Source organism: Hyaena hyaena, unplaced genomic scaffold (genome assembly GCF_003009895.1).
Source record: "Hyaena hyaena isolate Hyena2069 unplaced genomic scaffold, ASM300989v1 scaffold_26, whole genome shotgun sequence".
NCBI lineage: Eukaryota > Metazoa > Chordata > Mammalia > Carnivora > Hyaenidae > Hyaena > Hyaena hyaena.
In genome coordinates this window covers 3,267,012-3,286,386 of record NW_024080658.1, presented here as the reverse complement: position 1 = coordinate 3,286,386, position 19,375 = coordinate 3,267,012, and the positions used below count along the sequence as shown (strand labels likewise).

Sequence of the window (19,375 nt, the reverse complement as noted above, 5' to 3'; positions counted from 1 at the left end):
CCTGTTTCAGAGTCTGTATCTCCCTCTCTCTCTCTGACCCTCCCCTGCTCACGCTGTCTCTCTCTCTCTCTCCTAGAAATAAATAAAAATATTTAAAAAAATGTATCCTCAGAAACACGATTTCTTCCACCACGTCACTAATGGGAATGACAACACGTGGCATCTAAGTGGAATGTTTCTCTAACTTTGCAAATATTCTGCATTTGGACTTATCCCAAAGTTAAAAAAAAAAAAAAAGAAGAAGAAGAAGAAGAAGAAGACACGGTGGCTTTTTCAGGAATTTTCAGCATGACAAGTTACATTTGATGAGTTCACCTGAGAACTGACTCTCTACTGGCTTCGACCTGTGGAGATACCTCACACCCTCCTCTCCTCCACAACTGAAATCTAACTGTCAGCCCTTATCTCCTTGAGCCTCACACACAAAAACACTTAAGCAGTTACAACCCATCTTAATATTGTTTCTGTTCCTTCCATTTCTCTATATCTGTCTCTCTCTCTCTCTTTTTTCTCATGGCTTCCAAATCCATATTTCTAAATTCCAACTCACTAAGTTCTACTTCTAAATTCCCAGCAGGCTAACAGACATCTTTACACACATACGCCCCTGGACACTTCAGTGTTAACAGGTCCCACCAAGCATACATCTCCCACTAGATTCCTAAGCGTGCTTAATGACACCACTACCCGACCAGCTAACCCAGAGCCAGAAACCTCAGAGTTCCCTGGGATTCCCCTCACATTTTCCACTCTCCCACGGCCCAGCATCTCCCGGCTGCCTCCCCTGGTCTGTATCCTCTGGTGCCTTGGTTCAGAGCCTCTTTCATTTCCTGCCTGAGACACTGAAATTGTGTAATATCTCTCTTTTCCATTTACATTTCATCTTACCCACAGCCAGAGCTAGAATTCTAAATCACTCATCTGATTCACCAAACACTTTACGGTAATAATTTCATTTGAGTGGGGCAGGGTAGAATTATGGGAAATTTCTCTTTGGGGGTCAACTTAACTCTACAATGTTTCAATTTAATAAACAAACAACACTTTTATGATCATCAATAAAAACAAAAAATGTACATGGTGAAGAAGGTCACAGCAATGAACCGGCAAATGAAGTCAAAACTCTTTAGCCTTGAACACAAGGCCCACCCACACACACCCAGGACCACGCCCCTTTCTTCAATCCTCTTAGAACCTACAAGACTTTACCAACTCTGTTCCTTATTCCTGAGACAGACCTCCTAGTGAACTTGTGTCTTATCCCCCTTTTCTCATCTTCCTGTGTGTTCCAAATGTGCCTTATCGTGAGAATCACCAGAGCTCAGTGGCACACACCAGACCAAGGCAATCAGAATCTCTAGGTGGAAAACAACCTCAAAAACCAAAATTTGCTCCCCAAGTGCTGCTTATATCTGAGCAAGAGTAGGAAACACTGGCCTCGAAAATGTTTGAGGGAAAAAGGGGGAAGGGAAGTTAAATTCCCATTTTGGTGTTCTTTTACAAGTCACATTTTCGACTTTCATGATCAATGTATATGACTCTTCAGAATTTTCTCCAGAATAACCCAACTAAAATGTCTGAGTGAAATAAACTAGCCCCCCACTGACCTTGGAATGTTACAGGTGTGCAGTATGTAAAAGTAGGACATGTGGGACATGAGCTCACACAGGCTTGCACACACAAACACACATAGATCTGAAGACACTGAACTCTGCCCTCCTGGACCTTACAATTTTCCAATGAGAACTTTTTTTTAAGCTTATTTATTTTTAAGAGAGAGAGAGAGCAGAGGGGAAGAGTAGAGAGAGAGGGAGAGAACGAGAATCCCAAAGAAGCTCCATGCTGTCAGCACAGAGCCCGAGGAGGGCTCAATCCATGAACTGTGAAATCATGACCTGAGCTGAAATCTAAGAGTTGGATCCTTAAGCTCAACTGACTGGGCCACCCAGGCAGCACCCCAACCCCCCACCCCCACCATGAAAACATTCTTGAAAGAATTCCCCTCTTATGACAAACCCTTAAAGAGAAATTCATGTTTATTCTCTCTTACGCACATGCATACTTCATGACCTGACTGCCTCTAAGCAGTGCACACGTACATCATTGAATGTGCTCTACCAGTTACACACATTGGTTAAAATCAAATATGAGTTCTCCGCTGAACACTGAATGATGCAAAATCTCTTATTTTCTCTATGACCAGTTAACTAAATGTCCTCAGAGGAGTTAGTTTTCCGTCTTTAAATTTTCCTCCTATGAAACATTCTAGATCTCTCCTCGTATCAGGAAGAGATTTTATAAATTTTTTAAATGTTTTTATTTATTTCTGAGAGAGAGAGAGACAGACAGCGTGAGCAGGGGAGGGTCAGAGAGAGAGGGAGGTACAGAATCTGAAGCAGGCTCCAGGCTCTTAGCTAGCTGTCAGCACAGAGCCCGACGCAGGGCTCGAACCCATGAACCGTGAGATCATGACCTGAGCCAAAGTCGGACGCTTAACCAACTGAGCCACCGTGGCATCCCAGGAAGAGATTTTAAAGAAAGTAAAAATCAGCTGGGGAAGAAGAATATGAGTGTCAGTCCCCAAAAGTATTTTGTTTTGAAGTGGGAGATACCATCCTAATGGTATTTAAAACATGTAACACGTGAAAAGAGAAAATGTTGCATAAGGACAAGTTCTAAAAAGAACAACTTAATATTGGAGGTTTATTGGCTCCCTTAATGGATTAAATATGAATTGGGTGGAAGTCACGGCTACTTGCATAGACTGTCGTGCTTGCTATGTGTCAGGGACTCTGTACGATGCCCTGGCAGGGGTCGAATCAGTGTATCAGGCAGGAGGGATGGAACTTTAGAGGCCACCAAGTTCAGCCACCCTCTCTGTGTTGGCCTCTGTTTCAGCACAGCCTCCAGGCTTGCCTTTGCCAAATTATATGTGGTGCTTTCAGTTTTAACTTAAAAACAGTTCAGATCAGCCATGTCCTCTTCTTCCAAAGCTGGAATTCACTTTGAGGACCTGTATACAGGACACCCAACACTATACCAGCGCTTCCTGTTTCCTGAGCACCGACTCTGCCTTGGGACACTGTGTTTTGTCTTTGGTCCTTTAAGAACCCTGCAGATAACTACTTCTATTTGCTGAGAGGAAATCCAAGAAGGTAAAGCTGAGATTTAAAGTTAGCACTGTCTCATTTTAAGCCATTACTCTGACTTAGTCCATTTGGCTGCTCTAACAGAATGCCACAGACTGGGTGGCTCAGAACACTGAGGTCTACTTCCCACAGTTCTGGAGCCTGGAGAGTCCAAAATCAAAGTTCAGGCGGGGTTCAGTGTCCGGTTCACTTCGTGGTTCATAGATGCTGTCTTCTCACGTGGTAGAAAGGGGTGAGGGGTAGCTATCTCTGGGGTCTCTTTTTTAAGGGCACTAATCCCATTCATAATGGCTCTCCCTCATCACCTAATCTCCATGGAAAAGCTCTACCTCCAAATACCATCACACTGAGGATTCGGGTTCAACATGAAGGAGTTGGAAGGGGGAGGGGGCATGACACAAACATTCAGTTTATAAGCATTCCTCATTAAATGATACCAGAAAGATCCTAATAAACTTGCCTGCCCACTGCCTCCATCCATTTCAGAGAAGGATCCTTTGAACACTGACCATAAGATGCCTCCTTCTGATCCTCTTCCCTTTCACATGGACCATTTATTTCTGTCACAGAACTTAGTATATTCTGAAACAATCTTGTCAATTTATTAGATTATCTATCTTCTCTCTATACACACTTCAACAAGAAGAATGTAGGCCCCTTTAGGGCACTGATTTTGAATTTCTAGTTCAGTCCTGTCACTAGCCATCTGGAAGACTGAGCTCAATAAATATTTGTAGGGATAAACGAATAACTCAACAGTTTTTGTGGCACCATCTAATTCCAAATGATGGAAGTTCATTTTTTATTATTTATTAAATTTATTTATTATTTTGAGAGAGACAGAGGTGGCGCTAGTGGGGGAGGCGCAGACAGAGAGGGAGAGAGCAAATCCCAAGCAGGCTCCACGCTGCGAGTGCAGATCCCATGAAACCATGAGATCATGACCTGAGCAGAAACCAAGGGTTGGACACTCAGCCGACAGAACCACCCAAGATGCCCCACAAGTTCATTTTTTTAAAGAATCTATGTGGGGCTAGATGGGCCCAGATAATTTATTTGCTAATTCTTTCTTTTACTCCAAGGTTAAGCTCTATATTCTGTTTTAACATGAAGAACCAGGAAGCACAATGGAAAGACTGCCATCTGGTAATATCAAGTCAAAATGACAGAAAAATGAGAATTTTTGTGAAGAAAATGCTAACGAATTAGTTTCCTTGAACACCCAAGTCAGCACAAAAAATCCACATAAATTATGGGAGAAGGTGAAAGGGCCTGAAATGGTCTGCCTTCGTTGGGCTGGTGAGGTCAAGGACTGAGCGGGCTTGACAGATTTTTCCCAAAATAAATGAACACACAAACAAAGCAAACACACTATGAGAGGAAGGCAGATAAAAGCACATCCACTCTGTCCATGTTAGCATCTGCACTTTGCATTTTCCTCCCGAAGTGTGGCTACATTTCAAAAACTGTGTGAAAAGCACAACAGCTCCCCAAAACAGAGACTCCTACAATGTCGAAACTGCTGCTTCATGAACAAGCTTTCTAGCTCATAAAAATTTCAAATGAGGAGTAGAAAGAGCCAATGTTTGACCTCTTGTACCTTCCTTCTCATTATGGTGAGGAGCAAGATTTTGATGTATTTTTTTAAACATTATTTTTAACAAATTGCTCTATTGCTTAAAACACACACACACACACACACACACACACACACACACACACACACACCCCTGCTGGCCTCATTCCCAGGCCTCAGACCACAGATTCACACTAACCCCCATAACATCTCCCTTCCTGAGAGTATCTTTGTTCCCCAGAGATGGGAATCCCAAGTGTCGTCAAAGTGACGGAAGGCTGCAGGGAACTAACTTTATGAACTCTCTCTTGATCACCTTGGGAGATGAGGGTAGGAGGAGACGCTAGGCAGAGTTGTCTGGGTTCCTGATTAGCTCAGACATCTTTCTCTTCATTTCCTCCTTCCCTTCGGCTCTGTTTTAGCTTTGCCTCCAGAAGCTGGATAGCAAGCCTCCGGAACCAGTGCCATGTTCAGCTCTATTAATGGAAGTTTCCTCTGTGCTTCCTTCAAGAGCGCCCAGGCTACAATTGGAACAAGACGGAAAATCGTGGTGTTCATCCAGATCCAAGGACCACAGAGAAATCTGGAAGACGGCCTCCAACATTCATCTCTTTTCTCACCTCTTTTCTCCTGCAGCCTCTAACTAAAGCACTTACAGAGGTCTGTCCCATTTCCATTTTTATCTCCGGGGGACTACGATCTCCCCGGGGGCAAAGAACGTTCTTATTTCACCCAGTACAGAAGGCAAGGCCGGAGAAAACATCTGTGAAAGGAACAAACTCCTTGTCTGATACGGACTGGCAGCAATTGCTCACAGGACCTCTGTCAGCTGAGCCACTAAATCTCTAGCTCTAGGGTCAGTCCAGACTCAGGCCTGACCCACCCCCCAGGAGCGGGCTGCACGCGCTGAGCCACGTATTCCGCAATCTGTCCCTTTGGGAGTTGGGTTCCTGCAGCGGACCCAATTCTTGTACAGAGCAAGCACTGACAGGAGATGGGACCAGAAGAACCCACACACGTCGTTGCTAATATAGGACATACGAAGCCATTTCTGAACATCGCCTCGTTTACTGTAAACTTTTTATCCATAACAAATTAGGGAATGACCAGAAGTATCTCTGCGGGGTGTTCCACAACTGGAACATTAAAAGGGAGCCTTCAAACCGAAACCCCTGGGGATCTCCTCCGTAGGCGTCAGGGAGGTGATATCGAACAGAGTGAAGAATCCACACTTCGAAATCGTATATTTCTGGTCTCCAATTCCCACGTGGAACCCATATGACTTGCTTAGATTATGTCTGCATTTCATTAGCCCTTCCAAAATCCAACACCTACTACGTGCCGGGCGCCTTTCTATGCATGGGAGATACAGCAGAGAACAAAACAGATAAAGTCCGCCTCAAAGCAGTAGCGACAGGGATAATAACAGGATCCATGTCTCAGAGATGCGGAATTCCATACCAAGGATTAGAGGCACGGTCGTTAGAACAGTATCTGGCGCATGAACCTGCTCCTCAATAAAACTATTATTTTAAAGCAGGAAATGTCTTGGGGCGCCTGGGTGGCTTAGTCGGTTAAGCGTCCGACTTTCGCTTGGGTCATGATCTCGCGGTTCGTGGGTTCGAGCCCCGCGTCGGGCTCTGTGCTGACTGCCAGCTCGGAGCCTGGAGCCTGTTTCAGAGTCTGTGACTCCCTCTCTCTCTGACCCTCCCCTGCTCACACTGTCTCTCTCTCTCCTAGAAATAAATAAAACATTAAAAAAAATTTTTTTTTTAAAATAAAGCAGGAAATGTCTTCCTACAAGATGGAGGAAGAAGTATGCTGGGTATGCTTTTTGTTTTTAAGGCAGGATACATTGGCTGAATATCACATTTGTCACCCCTCGGAACCCAGCGTTGGGTGAGGTGATCTGACCAACTGCATGGATGAGACCCCTCCTCTCTACTCTCTCCCCAGTGTTTGCCTTGCTGAAGAAGACACTTTTCCCATTAAGGGTGGGAATGTCCATGAGATCTTTGATACTTAGAACACAAGTAGGCACCCCAAGAAATCTAACTGTGGTCCCTGCATGAAAGAATGTCAAGAAGTCAGCTTCATGGCGCCTGGGTGGCTCAGTCAGTTAAGTGTCTGACTCTTGATTTCAGCTCAGGTCATGATCTCATGGTTCATGAGTACAAGCCCTAAGCTGGGCTCTGTGCTGACAGCGTGCAGCCAGCTTGGGATTCTGTTTCACTCTTTCCCTGCCCCTCCCCTACTTGTGTGCAGCTCTCTCTCTCTCTCTCTCAAAACAGATAAGCAAACACTGAAAGAAAAAAGAAAAGTCAGCTTCAGTGGGGCTCCAGTATGTGTATCCACGATCCTTCTCGAGCCTTTCGCTCCCATCAAGAAGGGAGTGAGTACTCCTGGATTCCATCTTGTTCTTTAATTCCACCATGTCTGCCCAGCTATTCATTCACCTGCTAGGTGCGCCCTCGCCTGTTCTTATCTTGGTACACCCGGTATCATTCCGCCCACCTTGAAGATCAAGTTCATACAATACCACATCCAAAGCCTTCCTGAACTCCAAGGTGGACAGCTGGAACTCTCACCTCTGCCCACCTTATCACAGCCCCCAACTGTGGAATAGTTCTCACTTGTTTTACATCCATTCTGCCATTAGACCACTCGGTTGTACACCCAACACCAAACTGAGGGCAATAGATGGGCCTCAAGTTATTTCTTTTGTTCACTTATTCAGAAAACACTGAGCGCTGACTCTAAGGCACACTCTGTTTAAATCTGCTGGGTATGTGGCAGTGAACCCAAGAGCCCCCAATGCCCCAGTGCCTGCTCCAGGCAGCTGCCATCCTGGTGAGGGACTACTCCTCACTTCTCTTCCTGGCCCTGCTCACCAGATCAGCTTGACCACCCACAACAAGAATTCCAGGTGCAAGAAGCAGTTGTGTGCAGCATGTTTTCATGAATAAATAAATCGTCCTCACTTTTAGGTTCTTTGAAGTGTGAAGGAAAACTAAATGCCTAAAGCCATTACTGTCCCCATGGGCTGTCACCACAAAGTTCCACCTTCTATGTCACTACATTGGTGATTTGGTGCCATTTTTAAAATGAGGAGACACTTTATCCACCAAAAATCAACCTTGATGCCTGTGGAGAACAGGGCTGAATTATTTTCTAGGAAAGATATCTATGCAGCCAAGATAAACTATACACACAAGGCCCCATCTGCATTTTGTCTAGGAAATATCCACTGGGCCTAACGCCTTCTGATTTAACTTTCTTCCTCAGGCTGAGTCTCCTCAGCTCCTTTATTAACCCCCTACCCCATGTCATGTGAGCCCTCACTTTTTTTTATATCCTATTGTATACATTAGCATTGTGCCTGGCTGTTTCACATAGATCCATATTTCTTTTCTAACTCCACTGCAAGCTCCAGGATAATGGAAAACACCACCCTCGATATGAACGTAGCAGGTGCTCAATAAGTGCTTGTTACATTTCACTTGCAGAAATTATTCCTTACACTTCTGCTGTGGGGAGAGGGCCTGGATGGAGCCCAAATCAATGCCAAAAATTAGTTCAAAGTCTAATTCACTCCCAGGAAGGGAATGAACCAGAATTTCCAAGAAGAAAACCATCCAAAGAATAAACAGTGCTGCCCATGTGGAGCACCCATGATGTCATCAACTTTTTCTAATCTGTTAAAGCCAATATATAAGTAGTTTATAGTATCGGTTCACTGTGCAGAGCTGGGATCTTACATTGTCCTGCAAAATCTGCTTCACATTCTCTCTGTCTTACCCTAAAAATGACTGTAGTCAGGGGGCCTGGGTGGCTCAAACAGGTTAAGCATAGCATCTGACCCTTGATCTCAGCTCAGGTCACAATCTCACTGTTCCAGGGATCAATCCCCACATCACTATCAGCAAAGCATCTACTAGGGATTCTCTCTCCCCCTCACTCTCTTCCCTTCTCCCACTCACGTGCTCACATGCTCTCTCTCAAAATAAATACATAAACTTTTAAAAAAATGGTTGCAATTCTACAAGGTATTTATCCAAGGGATACAGGTATGTTGTTTCAAAGGAGCACATGCCCCCCAATGTTTATAGCCGTGCTACCAACAATAGCCAAAGTATGGAAAGAGCCCAAATGTCCACTGATGGATGAATAGATAGAGAAGATGTGGTGTATATATACAACGGAGTATTACTCAGCAATCAAGACTACGTGGATGGAAGTAGAGGGTACTATGCTAAGCGAAATCAGTCAGAGAAAGACAAATGGCATATGATTTCACTCTTATGAGGACTTTAAGATACAAAACAGATGAACATAAGGGAAGGGAAGCAAAAATAATACAAAAACAGGGAGCAGGGGGCAAAAGATAAGAGACTTAAATATGGAGACCAGATCGAGGGTTACTGGAGAGGTTGTGGGAGGGGGAACGGGCTAAATGGGTGAGGGGCATTACGGAATCCCTACTCCTGAAATCCCTGTTGCACTATATGCTAACTAACTTGGATGCAAATTTAAAAAATAAATAAATAAACAAACAGGGTTTATCAGGGTTGTATATAAGACAGGCTGAAATGAGACACTGGTTTTTGTTTTATTTTGTTTTTTCACTTTCGCTAACTTTCCTGTGCTCTTCCAATGTTCTGGCCACTATGTAAAACTAGTCGTGTCATCCCACTTAACACCAAAATAACCCGTATGATGTTGGTTCTTCTGCTTATCCCACTTTACGGCTCACAAAACGGAGGGTAAGGCACACAGCTGAGAAGTGGTGGGTGACACCAGACACTCTTCCTTCACGCCCATCTCCTGTCCCCGGAGTCAGAAAACAGTAGCCTGGGGGCCAAGTCCAGCCTACCACATATTTGTGTAAACAAAGCTTTATTGAAACGCTGCACAGCTCATTTGTTTGCATATTGTCTATGGCTGTGTTCATGTTATAACAGCAGAGCTGAGGAGTTTCCACAGAGACTGTGTGGCCCACAAGGCCTAAAATATGTGCTGTCTGGCACTTCACAGAAAAGTTTGCCAACCCCTGGTCCAGGCTATACTGGCAAAGACAGAATGAATGTTGAAGTGTTAGCAGTCTTCTAAGAGGCTCAACATATCATACACAAAGTACAGCGCTTGCAACAAAAACGGAAGCTTTCCAATGACCTTAAAAATCTTGAGTGGGAACAATCTTTCCGAGTCATCTGCCTTCTGTTTCTGAATTGTAAGTTGAGCCTGGCATTAGTAAATGTCTCATTACTCTCGCTCCCCTTTAGAAAGAAGTACACTCAGGATACCAGGAGTATTTATTGCTTGCAGAACTGTCTGGTAATAAAGAAACGGCCCCATTGGTCAAATAGCAATGGAAGATTTATTGATTTCCTATGCAAAGTATTACATTTAGACCTCAACAAACTAGGGCAAGAAAGCCCAAGTTCAACATAAAAGACAGGTGGGATGGTAGCAGTGGTATGGACCTTTCTTCGTCCAAACATTTAAGTCAGTGTAAGTTAGATACAGATGCTACATCACCCTCAAATGTGCAGCCGCGGCGTGTACGTAATAATGTGGAATGTGGCACTGCTTGGCTGGTGATGAAGGTTACGTTGCCCAGAACCTAATGCATCATCCTCTTCCCTTCAACACTCAGCCTCTCCTCCTATGTTGTCCATCTGTGAATGTCACCATCAAGGCTGAAAGCTGTCACCCCCTTTCCTTCACTCACCATATGTAATATGAGTCTGAGTCTGTGTACCCAAAGCCTTCCCACTTTCTATTTCTGCTGCATTCAAGCTCGTTAAGGCTCCTATTTATTCTGGGCCTTAACAATTTTTTTTTTTTTTAAGGCAACTTAGGGTCTTGGGGTCCCTTTCCATCCCACTCTAGTTCCTACTGGGCCGGCCGCAGGTTATCTTCTAGAAGTATGTCTAGTTCCCCACTCATGTCCCGTCCCCTTCCTGACTGCTCACCAGCTACCAAATGAAGGACAACCCTTGGCCCTGTGAATTCAGGGAACAATAGCTGGAGCTTAGTAACCTACTATTCACGCTCTGGCTGGGCGGCCCGAGCGAAGGCCTGCTGGAAGGGCGCCCTCACCCTGGCCGCGCCGGCGGTCTGCCCCCCACAGGCATCGGCCGACTCCCGCTCCCCATCAAAGGCCTGGCACGTTCACCATGCCAAGGAGGGCACGGAGACTGGCGGGGCCGAGGATCAGTGTCAGAGCGGGAATTCAACCCAGGGCTGTGGCCGGCAGAGGCCACTCTTCGCATCGTTCCCCGCCCCCGCCGCCCCCCAAGCCTCTGCCATCTCTGGATTCCCTCCTGCTCTGTACTTCTCCGAAGTGACTTGCAGAAAATTAAACTTAGAATTACACTTATTTACTTCCCTTCCAAAATTGAAAACCCCTGGAGGGTAGTGGTCTAGTTTTATTAATCTGTAAACCTCTTCAAATACCCAGCCTGGTACCCAGCTGGGGCTAAATGAAGAACAAAGGGCTACTGCCTCCTCCAGGAAGTATAATGGGGGAAGGAGAAAGAAAAGATCACTCCAAAAATCCATCAACAGAATGCCCCCAAGAGGTCTTTCTTTGTGGTTTGTTTATACCCCAACATATATTCACCAGGACTTCCTGAAAATAATTTTGAGGAAACAAAGACCATGAAAAATTAGCTGCCAGATTTGGAATGGTGAGTTTCTGTGGAGGAGGGGTCAGAGCAAAAGGAATGGCCACATAGAGCGACTAGATTTCCTAAGGAGAGTAATTCATTTTACGCCAAAAATGGGGTAAAGCAGCCGGTCTCAACCCCAGCTGCACATGAAAATCGCCTGGGGAAGTTTTAACAATCCTGAGAGCCAGGCCAATCTCAGACTGAGTAAATCCAACTCTCTGGGGGTGGGCCTGGGTATCTGTGGCTTTTAATGCCCCACCACCACCACCACCCCGAGGGGATCCCAATACGCAGCCAGAGTAAAAATTGCTGGAGGGAAGGGTCCTGCGTTGGAATCCTGGCTCCACTAATTACTAACTATGTGACCCTGAGCAAGAGACTCCTCCTGCATCCTTTTTCTTCGACCCCGAACAATCCTTCACTAGCTATAAACCCCCTCTCAGTTTCCTCTTTGTCCAATGGGAATCCTAACAGTACCTAACCCTCACGGACGTTACTTTCAGCTCTGAATGAAGCGGATACATGGAGGTTCTTAGAACAGTGTCCAGGCACTCAATAAATGTTAGCTCTTGTTACCCCTAAAGGTATTTTATCCTAAAGGTATTTATTTTAACCTAAAGGTATTTATCCCTAAAGGGTTTGTAACATCTGTCTCACAAGCTGAGGACTAACTACACAGGATATTAAAAATGCTTAATACATGGCACTCTCTTTTCCCATTTTTTTAAAGTTGTATTTTAAGTGATCTCTATACCCAATGTGGGGCTCAAACTCATGACCCTGAGATCAAGAGTTGCACACTCCTCCGACTCAGCCAGCCAAGCGTCCCTCTTTTTCTATTCTTATATCCCACTCACAATTATCTCTGTGTACCTGATCTAACTTGAGGACCCTCAGCATAGAGAAACCTACCTCCCCAATGCTCCCTTAGAGTTACCAGATAAAATACAGGAGCACAGTCTATATTTACAAATCATTCGCTGTGTATCTGAAATTCAAATTTACTTGGTCACCCTGTATCTTTATTAGTTAGATCATGCAACCCCACATTCACCTGTCATTTAAACCTGGGCTGAAACTGAGGTGGGGAGGCAGAATCAGTCCATGGAGGTACCAAAATACAAAAACATAAAGGAAAAACAAGTCAGTACCTGGGACCTTTACCGCTTCATCCCACCCCACCCCCCCATAGCCAAAAGACATGTTACTACAATGATAAGCAACTAGCCAGCTCCCCAGTGTAGGGCAAGTCAATGCATTGTTCAGATGAACAAAACGCACTGGGAAACTATTCAAAGGCAAAGGAGGGGAGAGAGAAGAAAGCTTTCCTAAGCTGGCCCCTCTATTGTGCAGTCATTTATCTGATACATAAATCAAGTGAACTGTAAATTTGAACAGAAACCCTTGCCTCTTGGTAGAACATGTTGCAACCATCCCACAGGGCAAAAGCTTAACTATAAATTATTTAGCCCTATAAATGATGCAAGACCAAAACCCAAAGCCATGTTATGGGCTTTGAGAGTTCTATGCCACACAGGTCTCTAAGGTGTCACGTACCTTTATGTTTTATTTTGTTTTAATCCTCCCTTTACCAAAAAAAACTAAGTTTATTTTACTTTTTCAAAGCAATTTTTTTTCCATTAAAAAAGAGGGCAGAAAAAACAGACCCATCAGACAAACAATTTTCTTGAAACCCATTTCACAAGGTATTTATTTTGAATTCTCAGAGCAAGGTCCCTGGGGAAATGTTAAGTTCTGAACTATGTCCACTATAATATTGGTATATGTGTAAGAAGCTGAAGATTAAAACACTACACAAGAAGTTAAGAAGCATTAAGAGCCAATGAGTCAGCTAGTTCTGTAAGAATTGAATTAAATCAGCCACTAGATTGTTCATTGATTATCGCAAACACCAAAAGCTCTCCTGCAAAGGCATGTTTTCCAGTCCACTTGGCTAATCCCTTCTGAACAAGGATCCAAAGAATGAATATTATTTATCCAGTGGCAAGCTGCACAAATTAATCACACCCAAGCACCATGCTGGCAGCCAAACACAATCTATAAAATAATACCAGACTATCATCATAAGCCAATAACAAGAAGGAAAGCAGCTGTTATTCACCTCCCCCCACCGAAAAGACTCCCAACTTATAAAAGATCTGAAATGACATTCTCCCACCCTGCTTTACAGCCGACTAACTGCGGCTGGTAAGTCACATGAAAATACTTTTAAAAGAGGAGAAAGACAGGAAGGTAGAAATGTGTCTTTTTTTTAAAGAGCAAGATAACTAAAAGGCCAAATGAGCACAACCATTCATCAACTTGTGCAAAATTCACATTAAAAACCACACTGTAATGAGTACATAGCATCAGCCTTAGCTCCGGTTTACTTAGATGAGTTACCACATATATTAACAACATAAATGAGTTTGATAAAATCGGATTCGCTTTTTTCTACAAACGGTAGAAACGAACTCATTCCGCTGGACAAGCGGTAGATTTAGGCAGCGACCCACGGTATCCAGAGGCCAGGCGCTGGCAAAGTTCCGACTTCGCAAGGTGGCTAAGAATACGTGCTAGAAACGGCACAAAGGGAAGGGGGGCCAGGGACAAGAAACGCTCCTTTCATGACGCCCCGCGTCCCTGGCTGTCTACTTGAATGCTGCCCTATGAGGCTGCCAGCTTTGAAAGTAAAAAAGAGGGAAAAAATACGTGTAACTTCAGTCAGAAAGGAGTTCTCTGTTTGCCGTGCTCACTGAGACGGAGGAAGACAGTGCGAAAGAACCTTCATCTTCACGTGGAGAAGCTTTTTATTCCTGTTTGACCTGTGGTTATGCAGTTTAGAAAGCAACCACATGGGCTGAACAAGAAGCGGGATAACACAGAGCTGTAGGTGGAGGTGGCCACGTGACTGCACGGGGTGGGGGGGCGGAGGGGGCGTCCCCTCCCTCCGCCCCTCCCCCTTCCGTCTGCCCCCCCCCCAGACACTGCACAGGGATCAGAATGTCACGTGTGAAAGGCTCCACCAGAGGTCAATGCGCCACGTTACTCTCACCCGGCGGCTCCTCTGAAGTTCCATTGACTGGATGCAGCCTGATGTGCTTTGCTCTCATTCAAGGTCAAGACCAATTCTATATATCCATTCACCTCAAGGTAAAATGACATTTCGATGCCCTCTCAAGGGCTGAATGCCGGCAAGTTTGGTGGAGGAAAGAAAGACACCGGGTAAAGGAAAAAAGATGGTGGGAGTGAAGGAGGAGCTTCTTTCTAAACTCTTCAGCTACTTGGGAAAGGTATTTTCTGCTACAGTTCTGTTTGAACCGGTGAGGAAATGAACTTGAAATATTGGTAACACTGAAAAGGAAAGACACAAACATTGAGTGTCCATGAGGCGTATATAATAATACATAGATATAGATAATTACAGATTATTCCACTTCACATATATACACACATATGTAATAAACCTATGTAAATTGACCCTTGAACATTATGGGGTTAGAGGCCCCAACTCAGTTTAAAATCCACATATAACTTTTGACTCCCCAAAACTTAATAGCCTACTGTTAACTGGATGCCTTACCCATAGCATAAACTGTCAAGTCACATATTTTGTATATGTCTTATATACTGAATCTCACAATTAAGTAAGCTAGAAAAAAGAAAACATTATTAAGAAAATCATAAGGAAGGGAAAATATATTTACAGTACTGGACTGTATTTATAAAAAGAAAATCCTCATAAGTGCATCCACACACTTCAAACCTGTGTTGTTCAAGAGGTAACTGTGTGTGTGTGTGTGTGTATGTGTGCACACGTGTGTCTATAAATATATCTATTTATGTTACATTCAGTATCTCATTTCATCCTCACCAGAACCTTCAGAAGTAGAACAATGTGCAGTCATTTTACCTTTGAGGAAACCAAGGAATGGACTACACACCACCTGACCCTAAAGCCTGTGCTCTTCTTCTTGCTGATGGCTTTTTCAACCTGCTTCCACACAAGAGGTGGGCGCCTTTTCTGTGAACAGCCAGAGAGTAAACACCCTAGGCTTTGCTGACTAGAAGGTCTCTGTTTCAATGACTCAACTCTTCCACTACTGGGAGAGATGAACCAGAGGCAGTAAGTAAAGGAATGAGTATGACTGGGTTTTAGTATAACTTTACTTATGGATGCTGGCATTTGAATTTCATGTAATTTTCACATCACAAAACATTTTTCTTCTCTTGATTATTTTAACCATTTAAAAAAGTGAAAGCCATTCTTAGCCTGCAGACCGTACATAGGCCATAGTTTGTCAGTCAGCCTTGTTCTACAACATTCATAGATAACATCCTTTTTTCTTTTTTTTAGAGAAAGTGTAAGTGGGGAAGGGGCAGAGAAAGGGGGACAGAGGATCTGAAGTGGGCTCTGCAGTGAGCCCAATGTGGGGCTTGAACTCATGAACCACGAGATCATGACCTGAGCGGAAGTCGGGTGCTCAACCAACTGAACATTTTGATTATCTGGGGGTAGGGGAGCGGGAGGGAGATTGTACTGTCCTAAGAATTAGATGAGAGAATCGGGGGAAAGGTGTCCTGGTTGTTTTTAATGTCTAACACTTCATTTCCATTTCACAGCAGGCCAAGTATCTCCTCCATCACACCACTGGAATAAAAAACAAACAAACAAACAAACAAATCCCTGCCATTGACACTAGCAGAGAAAGTAATCCATACGTATAGATACAGTGATGTTTCTTTAAAATGAACTCAGCTCACATACTAGCATACCATTTTGAAATTTGCTCTTTTTAAAAAATTTCTAAAGCATCAGTTTGCTTCCTGGGTACAGCTGCCCCTCAGGTATTCTAGAAGGAAAAGAAGATTTAAATAAAACCAGTTGAGGGGTGCCCGGGTGGCTCAGTAAGTTAAGTGCCAACTCTTGATTTCAGCACAGGTTATGACATCATGGTTTGTGAGTTTGAGCCCGACATCTGGCTCTGTGCTAACAGCGTAGTCTCTCCATGGGATTCTGTCTCTCCCTCTTTCCCTGCCCTTCCCCTCCTCTCAAAATAAATAAATAAACTTAAAAAAATAAAATCATAAATAAAATCAGGTGAAAATCATACAAGTGGAGATGATTTGACCAGGCAAAAAAAATAGAAGCGACCCTGGCCAGAGATTAGTAAGGCATACGATACTTTGAACACCTTTCCAAGATAGTGATGACAGGCTGATTTCCTAATGTTAGTGTGGAGTTAACTTACCATCTAATCAATGTGTTCTCTCTTGGATAGTCTTTCCTAAACATTTCAAGCTGACTGGCACAGGAGAGCAACCTATCCTGTTACCCACTGGCTAGTGTTTTGTGGTATGTAAGTCTCTAAATTTTAGGGAGTAGTCTTACTATTGCTCACTTGTACATCTCTTTGCTATCGCTCAAGGTTGGACAATGGTAAGGATTAGTTGAAATGATTCACGTATGACCTTGATGCACAAAGACCTTGAAGGCAAAGACTCCCAGCTTCTACGTCTGGTAGTCTGGTAATTCCCCTCAGAGGTGCTTCTGACACTTAGCATGGCTCCCACCTGCTAACAGTTACTTTTCAGGAAGCATGTGGTATGGTAACCCCCTTTCCAAAGGCGAATGGCAAGGCCATTGCTGATTTCGAAACATGGTTACACTTTATGTTGGGAATGCATAGCAGAAAATAGCTGGCCAGCCATGTGAAGAAACAAAGCCAGAAGAGACAGTATATTTTCAGGAGCAATTTAGTGCATGATTGATCTTACTGATACTACTAATGTAGTGGTTATAGCTGACTGGCTTTACCCAACTGGCCAGCACTCTGTGTTTGGGGAAAAACATAAAGTGTAACCATGTTTTGAAATCAGCAATGGCCTTGCCACTCGTTTAGGAAAGGCTATCCAAGAAAATCTTGAGAACATTCCCTCCTGATACTGGCAAGTGAAGTTTTAAAATCTGCACTTCGTTTTTCTCAATCAACAGGTCTGAATGGCAAGACATGGAGAGGTGCCCCGGATTTTACATACTCTTAAAAGACAGCTAGACTAATTAAGCTTTGTATTCACAGAATAATATATGTTAGGCCACAGAACAAGCTTCAACTCTTTTAAGGTTTAAAAAAAAAATCCTTAAACCCTTTTTAACAGTCACCTTCTGCAAAGGAAGTATGGGGCCAAATGATTCTCGTTTTGTTTTGGAACATTTCGAATGATGTTCCAAAGCAGTTTAGATTCATGAAATTAGGTGATTAAAGAAAGTTCGTGATAAGAAGCAAATGTTATAAATATTCTTTATTTAGGATAGATGAGGCCCATCTTTCTGTTGCAAGAGCAACACAGAGGCTTAAAATAATCTGCCTTCCCCAGGAGGACTGCTCCGGCACTGGGGCACTGCCTTTGTGCCTGTGGAATCTGAGGAATTTGGGTGAGAATCCTGGAGTGCTGCAGTGTTGGGGAATCCTTCTTTGAATGTGGGACAATGGGGCCAGCTGCCACTCCTGACCTTGATAAGCCACGGCATCAGTCATTCTGCCTGGCTCTGTGCTGCTCCCGCCCCCTCGCTGGGGTGTCTGGGAGGAAATTCTCATTTGTTTAAGCCTGACACATCCCTAATAGCATTTCCTAAGCAGCCTCTAAAACGAGTGTGTTGTAAAAGCAACAGAAGGCTTCAGTTGAAAATGGTCACAGAAGACAATCTGGCTACCACATGAGGTCTCCAGTGTCACTGAAAAGTCCCGTTAGAATGAAGGCCCTTTCATAGTCTGCTTTTGTGCCTGGGATGGTCCTCCTTCAGTGGCGAGAAGACGAAGATTTCCCTGGGACTAACGCTGCTCTCAGAAGTTCCTTTACAGCACACAGCCACTCACTTCAGTGACAGCCACTCACTTCAGTGACAGTCACTCACTTCAGTGACAGCCACTTTATGCCCTCCATGTCGTTTTCTGTTCTGCTCAAGGATGTCTGGCTCTTACATAATAACACAAGGATCTTTCAGTGGGTCCACAGAGGAAGAATGAGCTTGGGGACAAAGTACCATTTTCCACACTTATGTTTCAATACTTTCATTTCAGGCTAATTTCTGTAACAGGTCTTTTCAAGACATGGATACTTTAAAAATCAACTGAAGATCGCGAGAGACAGAAAGACTTCCTTGTCTTCCCATACGTGACTTTCAATGTCTTCTAAATATAGGAAGAAACAGTAGGCTGTTTTCTTCAAGCAAATAATTAATGGTTTCAGTTACAATTTATTTATTCTCATAACAACCCTATCGGCAAGGACTGTAATTGCCCCTGTTTTACAGATAAGTGAACTCAAATACAAATAGGTCATTCGCCAAAGGCCATGTTTGTAATTGGCGGTACCAGGATCTGAATCAGTTCTGTCTCCTGATCAATGCTGGAACCCACTCTCCTTCTGCTAAACCTCTACAACCACAACAGCTTACTGCATTATTATACAAGCCCCAATCCTTTCTCCCTTCCAATGTGGAAAAGAAACTATCCTCTTCAGTGAGTCTGGTCTTGGTTAGAGCAATGGTTCTTAGGGCACCCCCACTCCCACCCCCTCCGCCCAGGACACACAGGCAGTCTGGAGATACTTCTGATTGACTTAGGCATGGGGAAGTGGGTGCTGCTGGCATCCAATAAGTAGACACTAGGATAATACTGAACATCCTATAACGTGCAGGGCAGCCCCCACAATAAAGAATTGTCCAGAACAAAAGGTCAATAATGACAAATAGGTAAGTCCTCTCATGACAGAGATCTTCCTTCCATTCCTTTTCTCCACCACTGCCTTCAAGCCTATCGACTACGTGCACCCAAAACTATTTAGGAAATAAACTTTCCTAAAATTGTCTTTCTTGCTCTTCCCCTACTTGACCTCTTTCTTGCTACCACCCTCCTGCCAAAAAAAAAAAAAAAAAAAAAGGCACAAAAAAAAAAAAAGCCAGAAAAAAACCC

At 43.9% G+C, this 19,375-nt stretch overlaps 1 protein-coding gene and 1 long non-coding RNA gene across 4 annotated transcripts in view; one reads left to right on the top strand and one right to left on the bottom strand.

Moving 5' to 3' along the window:
* The window catches only part of EXT1 (exostosin glycosyltransferase 1), a 287,664-nt gene that overhangs the window by 213,326 nt on the left and 54,963 nt on the right, over positions 1-19,375 (bottom strand). The gene's annotated exons all lie outside the window — the stretch shown is intronic.
* On the top strand, positions 14,048-18,614 carry LOC120228670. 3 transcript variants are annotated; one of them, XR_005527558.1, is made up of 5 exons: positions 14,048-14,288; positions 14,553-14,692; positions 15,277-15,410; positions 16,682-16,755; positions 18,482-18,614. It is a non-coding gene; the product is annotated as an uncharacterized LOC120228670 (long non-coding RNA). The 3 variants fall into 3 exon arrangements; XR_005527557.1 differs by lacking the exons at positions 14,048-14,288; positions 18,482-18,614 and adding an exon at positions 17,395-17,659 and having other exon boundaries at positions 14,314-14,692; XR_005527556.1 differs by lacking the exon at positions 14,048-14,288 and having other exon boundaries at positions 14,315-14,692.